Raw genomic sequence first — 9466 nt, forward strand, 5'->3', positions numbered from 1 at the left:
ATTCTCAAGCATAAACAAACTAGGTGCAAACAGATTTCAACCTCCGTTGGTCAATCAAATCAAATCGAAAACAAAGATAAACCGCAATTATCTAGTTTCCCACCAACGGGTCGCGCTAGATCTTCTCAATCCCAAAGAAGACTTTAAAACGAGCGGTCGTAAGAGATTTCACCTAATTAGATTACTCTCCTCTCCGATAGGCGGCTACACCAGTAACAATGACAAAAGAGGAAGTCAAATTGTTACGAAGGATTAGTTTGCTAGTGAAGGCAAACTTCGGTATTTATAGATAAGGAAGTTTGGACACCAAGGATGTAGTTGCAGGAATTCCTACACTACACCCCTCATAAGAATTCATTAACAATCAACACATTTTAAGATCAACAATAACAAATTTTATTGATTAATTCTCTCAAAAATCTTACAAGAAAGGAAAGACAACGAAACCAAAATAACCACTGTTCTAGACTTTCTCTCTCCTAGTTACTTGCTTCTCACTCAAAAAGATCCCTCCCTCCTCTTACACCTGATCAGCTCCTTATATAGGGTATTACATAATGGATGACAGCTAATCTATCCTTTATTTTCGGATCTGGCTTGCGATATTTTCGCAAGATTACAAACGTTAATTTCGCAAACCTCCTAATCTTCGCAAAATCATCACACATTTCTCATGTTTAAGCTAATATTATATGTTATGTCATTTCTGAAATCACTCTGCGATGTCTTCGCGATGTGTTGTTAATAATTTCGCAAGCGTGTCGTTGTTGCGAGATTCTGATCCTACATCTTGCCTCTTCTCATGTCTTCTCTGTGAAGGAGAGAATGATATGAGAAATGCCGCAGTTGTCCATATTTTCATATTCTTCTGTGCTGAATCTATTACACGTATCTATTCTTCCATTTATTTCTTGACACGTCTTTTGCACCCGTTATTTCTCAACCGTTCACGTCTTCTCTTCGTTTATCTTCTCGAGAAATTTTCTCTATATATATATTCTTATCATCCTTCTCTTCTTTCTTTTTACTTTCTTTGCAATTTCACTGTTCCTCCTCAAATTCAGCCATTGCAATTTTTTCTTCTTTCTTCTTCTTTCAATCTTTTTAATTTCTTCTTCATTCTCATACTGTTCCCTCTGTAAGTCTTTATCGTCTGCAACTTTCTTCTCCTTTAATTTTCACGAATTCATTTTCCTGCTACTGCTTCCCATGGAGTCATCAAGGTTAGTTTTCTTTTTTCCTTCTTCTGGGTTTTGCTGAAACTGATCTTGCTTACTGTCTTATTTCATTATGTTCATTTTATGTGATTCCCATACTGTTTTTGTTTCAGCAAAAGCGCCTCTACCACCAAATTTACAGTCCAGAATCCTAATATTATCAAAAGCACGCAATAAAAAGTTGTTGTAAGCAAAAGGAAGTCAGCGGATCATAAGGTAGTAAGAAACATTATTCTTTTCTAATAACAATATCGTTGCCTCTGTTTTTTATCTGGATTGTGATTCACGGGGTGATAAGGATGCAAACAAACTTCCCAAGAAATCTCTCCACCTTAAAACCGTTGAAACTTCTGTTCCATTTCACTTACTTATCCCCTCAAAATCTCCTGCGATATCCTCGCAAGTTGAATCGTTGCCCCCTATTCGCGAAAATGCTGCCTCAGATTTCACCCCTTCAACTAATCTTTTAATGAATGAAACCCCCCTTATTAACTATTCTGCAAATGAAACTTATTCTTCTCCTATTGTTAATGTTTCTCAATCTTCTATCATCACCGCTTCTCTATCTGAATCTCTTCCCTTTTCGAAAGAAACTGTGGAAGGAATAAACATTGCTTTTAAAGTTTTGTCTGAGGTTCTGGATGATGTTAAGAAGTCTCCTATTGACCCTGTCAAGTCTGGTGTCTGCGAAATTTTGAGTAAATATTTTGGCTCTGACAAAACTGCTTCGCAAACAGCTTTGGAGAAAGAAGTTGAAACCTTGAACAAGAATCTCCAAGTGATGACCTTAGAATGTAATACTCTTCGTCTTGAAAACCAAAAGGTCCAAAATATTTCGCTGGATCGTGATAATCTTCGCAAGAAGAATGATGAACTAAAAGGTATGATTTCTTATCTTTGTCTTTAGTTTGACTTTCTAATAATTTTGTCCTTTCCATATTTAATTTTCCTTGAAATCCTTTTTTCGCATGTTAAGTCTTAAACCAGAAACGAAATGGAGAGATATCAATTTGAATCTGCCGCTGAAGAAGCCCGTGTTGATAAAGAGGTTTTGATGGACCAATATAACCAATTAGATAATCTCTATTCATACTCTGTTGATCATGTAGACAATCTTACCAAGGAGAATACCCAATTAGTTCAAAAGCAAAATTTATTAAGTAATGAAATATCTCGCCTCTCTTATTCTTTAACTAAAGATAACCTAAAAATGGAAACTTTATCAGATGAGAATAAAACTCTATCTCAAGAGAAGCGAATTTGTCTAAACAGGATGGCGATCTCTTCGCAACAGCTTAATATTCTTCAAAAAGTATGTGATGACCAAGAACAGTCTCTTCGCTCATTCAGAAGTGAACTTAAGGAAGTAACAGAGTCATCTGTTGCTGAAATAAATACACTCATCCAAGGTAGAATAACTTTAAGTGTAAAGGCAAATCAACTTAAAAAACAATACTCCAAATTAGAAGAATCTTATTTTTCACTTGCGAAGAAAAACGCCTTTCTTATTTCTAAAGAGAAAAACCTTCAGTCTCGTCTTAAAGGTTTAATTGGAGATAAATTTGATGATGCGATGGACCGTTGGGAGAATAGTTTCCTTGCCTTAATTTAACACCTTATTTCGCAAAAGGAAGGTAGTCATAATAATTTGACTGCCTTAACTATCCTTTCTTTGTCGAGCCTTTTTGTAATATTTACTTGCGAGTTCTTCACCTTACTGAACTTTTTGTATTCTATTTTCACAGAGTCTGAGAAAAATCTTCGTTCCTCCATTTCTGTTTTGGAGTCTAAATATACCAAAATTCGCAAAGAAAATGTATTACTCGTTTCTGTCCTTGTTCGTTCTCGCGACCGAGCAGAAAGAAGACTTGATTATCTTGCTTACTCTAAGGATATTCAAGATAGGAATAATCATAAAGCACTTCTTCTTCAAGTCCACCTCCGGGCTGAAGTTCTTGTAAATGATATTTTATTGTCCAAATCTCTTCCTTCTACATCAGTCGAACCTCTAGAAGTAGATGATGATGAAGTTCCTCGTCCCGCCGTGTACCTCGGCGCCTTGATTAGATTTTGCACTCCTTATGAGAGTCCTTATTACCTCAGTCGCCCAACCTAAGTCATATGCTTAAGTTGAGAATCCAAGGTGCCTCTCCTGGATGGGTTTTATTGACCCCAAATCTCCATGACTCATGTTCCAGGGGCGGTGTAACCTTTTCCCTGAGCCATGCAACAGGTACCCCCTTCTATGACGTACTTTAGGTCTTACATTTGCCTCTTGCGAAATTTTATTCGCGAACTAGGGTGTACGCCATAAAGGTTATCCCCTTTCTCTTATGTCATTGTTCTTTGATTATCTCTGCGAAAATTTCGCATATCATGATTCTGTTTTAATATGAATAATCTCGCAACTATTCTTTCATAAAATATTTGCTCGCAGTCATTTTGTTGCGCCATACATAACTTCTCAAAGCTTCTTATGGATAATATCTCTTTAGATACAATATGTTCCATGGTCTGTCGAGTCTACGACCAACATCTCTACCTTCTGGATCCATTAATCTATAAGACCCTGTTCCAACTATCTCCTTCATGATGTAAGGTCCATCCCATTTTCTTGCTAGTTTTCCACCATTTTCTCGCTGATATATTAGTGTCTCTCGCAAAACTAAATCGCCTGGTTGAAATTCACGTATTTTGACACGTTTATTATACTCTCGGGCTAATCTTCGCTGATAATTCTCCATATGCTGCAAAGCTTTTTCTCTTTTCTCTTCTAATTCATCAAGTTTGCTTAAGATCATTCCCGCACTAAGATTCTTCTCCCAAGCTTCTCTCTTTGTTGTTGGAATACCAACCTCTGTTGGTAACACCGTTTCAACTCCATATGTTAAACAAAAAGGTGACATTCTAGTAGCTTCTCTCCTAGTTGTGTTATAAGCCCATACTGTATTATATACTTGTTCGCACCATGCTCTATGATGTCCTTCTAATTTCTTCTTTAATATATCTGCAATTGTTTTGTTTGTTGCCTCTGCCTGCCCGTTAGCTTGTGGATACAAAGGAGTAGACTTTCCACATTTTATCTTAAATGCATTAAGTAACATTTCTATCTTCTGTCCTTCAAACTGTTTCCCATTATCAGATACCAACTGCGCGGGAATTCTGAATCTGCAAATGATATTTTCAAATATGAATGTAAAGATGTCTTTGTCTCGAATATGCTGTACCGCCTTTACTTCTGTCCATTTTGTGAAATAATCTGTTGCGACTATTAAGTATCTTCTTTGTCCAGACCCTGGTAAAAATGTCCCCACAATATCTAAGCACCACTTTCCAAAAGGCCATACACTGGTTGAAGATGATAATGGTGCTCTAGGTGCATGTATTTTCTTTCCGTGCCACTGACAATCTTCGCAATGTCTTGATATTTGTTTTGCATCTTCGTGCACATATGGCCAGTAATAGCCTTGCATTTTTGCTCTATGTGCCAAAGATCTTCCTCCACTATGATTGCCCGCATCCCCACTATGTAACATTTTTAACACCTTTTCTCCTTCTTTTCGTGTCAAACATCTGAGTGATAGCCCATTAAAGGATTTTCGATACAATAGCCCATCTCTTAATTCATAATTTGTCGCGCGTCTTTTTAACTTGTGTGCTTCCAATCTGTTTCTTGGTGTTTCTCCTTTCGCCAAATATGCATGAAGTTCTGTTCTCCAATCTGCGATATTGTTCATTTGCTCTTCTTCTCCACCTTCTATTATCATTACGTCTACTTCTTCATCTTCTTCTTTATTGATTGATGGTGATAGAAGTGTCTGTATCTTTATGCATTTCGCAGTTGGATCTGTCATCATGCTTGAAATGAAAGCAAAAGCATCTGCGAGCCTGTTATCCTTCCTTGATATGTGCCTCCATTTTATCTTTGGGATTTTTGCTGACAATTCTTCAACAAGTTTCTTGTATTTCTTCAAGGATGGTTCATTTGTAGTGTACTCCCCTTTTATTTGGCGAATAACTAGCTGCGAATCACTGGTGATCCGGATATTCTCCAATTTGATTTCTATTGCGAACTTTAAGGCATGTGTCACAGCTTCATATTCTTTTTCATTATTAGTGGATGCGAATTCCAATCTGAATGAAAAAGCCATCTTCGCTCCTTCTGGCGAAATCAAGACAATTCCAACTCCATTACCTTCCCCATTTGATGATCCATCCACCAATATCTCCCATCTATTTGGTTCTGTTAACAAGTCTTTTGGATCTCCATGTTCTTCTTCTATATCCATCATCTCCTCCACCGCTTCATCATCTTCTAAAGGAAATTATGCTAAGAAATCTGCGACAACTTGTGATTTCGGTGAAGATAATATTTCATATTTGATTTCGAAATGTCCTACTTGTGCATTCCATCTCTCCATTCTGCCTGATCTTTTTGAATTCTTCATCACTGATTCAATTAGTACTTTTGTAAACACCCTTACTTTGTGTGCTTGAAAATATATGCGAAGTTTAAATGTGGCATATACTAATGATAAAATTAGCTTCTCAATCTTTGAATAATTCTTCTCCGCAGCATTAAATGTTTTACTGATGTAATAGATGGGCTTTTCCACCCCTGCGTCTACTCGTAATAACACAGCGCTTAATGCATGCGATGTTGTCGCGATATAGATCAATAGTTCTTCTCCCGGTTCTGCCTTTTGCAAAATAGATATATTCATAATATGTTCTTTGATCCCTTGAAAGGCTTTTTCACATTCATCTGTCCATTTGAATTTCGTACCCTTCTTGAGTATGTTGAAAAAATGGTTGCATTTGTCTGATGATCGCGAAATGAATCTTCCTAACGAAGCCAAAAGTCCGTTTAATTTTTGTACATCCTTTACCGTTGCTGGTGTTGGCATGTCACAAACTGCTTGCACTTTTTCTAGATCAACTTGTATTCCTTCTTTTGACACAATGTAGCCTAAATTTTTTCCCGATGCGACCCCAAAAACGCATTTTTCAGGATTCAATTTAATGTTAAAATGTCGCATCTGTTCAAAAATTTCCCTCAAATCTTGTACATGGTTTTTTACTTCTTTACTCTTTACTAACATGTCATCCACATACACCTCTAATTTTTTGTGTATCCATTTCGCGAACACCTTCTCTACCGTTCTTTGATACGTTGCTCCTGCATTTCGCAAACCAAACGGCATTTTTGTATAACAATATAAGCCTCTTGGAGCGAAAAAAGCAGTATGCTCTTGATCTTCTTCAGTGAGAGGGATCTGGTTATATCCTTTGTACCCATATAAAGAAGACATTCTATCATTTCTTGTTGCTGATTCAACCATTTGAGGAATATATGGCAATGGAAAACTGTCTTTAGGGCAAGCTTTGTTTAAATCAGTGAAATCTATGCAAATTCTTATCCCTTTATTTTTCTTTGGAACAATAACCATGTTTGCTATCCACTCTGGGTATTTAGCTTGTCTTAGAATTCCTGCATCAAGCATTTTCTGTAGTTCTTCTTCTATTTGGGGATGGTAGGTTGTTGCGATTTTTCTTATTCTCTGTTTAAATGGTCTCGCACTCTTGTTAATCTCCAACTTATGACACACAATTGACGGATCTATTTTAGGTATCTCATCCATGCTCCCCGCAAAAATATCTTTATATTCCCGCAAAAGATTGACAGTTCTTTCCTCCTCATCTTCATCCATCTTGGTTCCAATCTTCAACATTATGGGTTCTTCTATAGTTCCAACATTTACTTCCTTTGTTGGTTCTGCCGCAGTGTAATTGGCCTTGGGTTCTCCCATTGGTGTTGGTTCTTTTATTGTCTTCGCAGGTTCATTTCCTTCCTCCGAAATTTCGCTGGGTATTCCTTTACCTTCCTATGCTTTTATCGTGTACACTCTAAATTCTTCTTCTTTCTTTGCCTCCTTTGTTATCTTTCTGCGAAATTTTCGCTTTTTTGCTCGTCCTTCATAATGCTTTACTTCAATTTGATAACATAATTTCGCATTATCAACATCTCCTCTAATTTAACCTACTCCACTTGGCATGGGGAATTTGATGCATTGATGCAATGTTGATGCTACGGCTTTAATTGTGTGTATCCATGGCCTTACCAACAACATGTTATACGGTGATTCCATATCCACTACACATAATGTCATTTGTGTTTCGATCTCTCCTAGTGGAATTCGCACCACTATTTCTCCTTTAGGTTTTGTTGTGGATTTTCCAAAGCCATGAACATGATATGTTGAACAAGACATTTCTTCATCTTTGAATCCCATTCCTCTAAACGCATGATAAAATATTATATCCACCGAACTTCCTGTATCGACTAAAGTTCTGTTCATCATCCATTATTCCATGGATCTTGTTGTTGTCCCCTTCTTTTTTCGTGTAATAGGTACTGTAATTACCAATGGAGACATGTGGCTCAAATTTTCTCTTGGTATTTCTGCTGCAGTGAATGTAATTTTTTGCTTTTCCCAATCTTTCAAGGATGATATCTTTTCTACTTTCATAATCTTCCTTCCTTCAAAATCTCGTTTATGTATCCTTCCTCTGATGTTTTCATGGAATTCATTAAACATTGTTTTTGTTATCATATTACACTCCAACCTTCTGTAATCTTCATTAATTCTGATCATTTTTCGTTTAACTGGTTCACTGATTTGTTTAATCACTTTCTTGATTTGAACAATCTCAACAACAACCTTCAATTTTCAACCTTCAGTCCCTGTTTCTAGCGCCATTATGTAGTTGCAGGAATTCCTACACTACACCCCTCATAAGAATTCATTAACAATCAACACATTTTAAGATCAACAATAACAAATTTTATTGATTAATTATCTCAAAAATCTTACAAGAAAGGAAAGACAATGAAACCAAAATAACCATTGTTCTATACTTTCTCTCTCCTAGTTACTTGCTTCTCACTCAAAAAGATCTCTCCCTCCTCTTACGCCTGATCAGCTCCTTATATAGGGTATTACATAATGGATGACAGCTAATCTATCCTTTATTTCGGATCTGGCTTGCGATATTTTCGCAAGATTACAAATGTTAATTTCGCAAACCTCTTAATCTTCGCAAAATCATCACACCTTTCTATATTATCTGTTATGTCATTTCTGAAATCACTCTGCGATGTATTCGCGATGTGTTGTTAATAATTTCGCAAGCGTGTCGTTGTTGCATGATTCTGATCCTACAAAGGAATTTCCAAAACCAAAAATATTTTCAAGATATTCATAAATGCATAGATTCGGTTTTCATAATTCCTGGAAATGCTCTGTCCAAAAAATATAATCGAAATCTCTTGGAAAATATAATTAGTAAATGCGCATTACCAATTTCATAAGTTTCCATCCAAGATAAATTAATAATCTTAATTAAAAGATTCTTAACTTATATGTTTTGATCCTGGGATTTTCTTCTATTTAGCGTTTAAGGAATATCTTTGAACAATTATAGCAACTACGCATTCAGCACGTGTTCAAAGTTTGTCGACATCTTTACTTTGTAAGTTCTCTTTCACACTTACAATCTTGAAACCGATTTGCCACACTTCCAAACAAGTTTAAAATTGGTTCATCTGACTTTCAATAACTATGTGATTGATCAAACCAAACATTCAATCACACTCATGGTTTTGCGGTTCTACCAAAACAAGTTTCGGTTCTACCTCCATGTGAGTACTACGCATAGTCACACTAGCTTACCAAAGATATGGTTGACTAGGTACTAGGATCGGTTCCCCACATATATATGATATCTAACTTATATGTGTTTCACCCCTTCACAGGACCGGTTCCCCTCTTCACTGAAAATGTGTTGCACCCCATACAAGGATCGGTTCCCTCTTTGCACTGCACCCCTTACTAGGATCGGTTCCCCTTCACCCCTTACAAGGATCGTTTCCCCTTACACCCCTTACTAGGATCGGTTCCCTTCACCCATTACAAGGATCGGTTCCCCTATTCCATTTGGAAGTTGCATAACCAATACATACCAAGGTGGTTACTTAAGATTGGTTTTACTAATAAAAGTTCTACCAATACAAAATTCAGGACTTTGTGAACAGTTCTACCAAGAACACAACAAGTTGTGAGCGGTTCTACTTTATCACACATATTGGTCGTTCATAAGATAAGCAATGAATAACAAAACCAATAACTCTTGGCCATTTCCTTTTCGATTCACAAAACAAGTTTATGAACTTACTTCCTTAGAACACA

The sequence above is a fragment of the Papaver somniferum genome, chromosome 7 (genome assembly GCF_003573695.1).
Source record: "Papaver somniferum cultivar HN1 chromosome 7, ASM357369v1, whole genome shotgun sequence".
Lineage (NCBI taxonomy): Eukaryota > Viridiplantae > Streptophyta > Magnoliopsida > Ranunculales > Papaveraceae > Papaver > Papaver somniferum.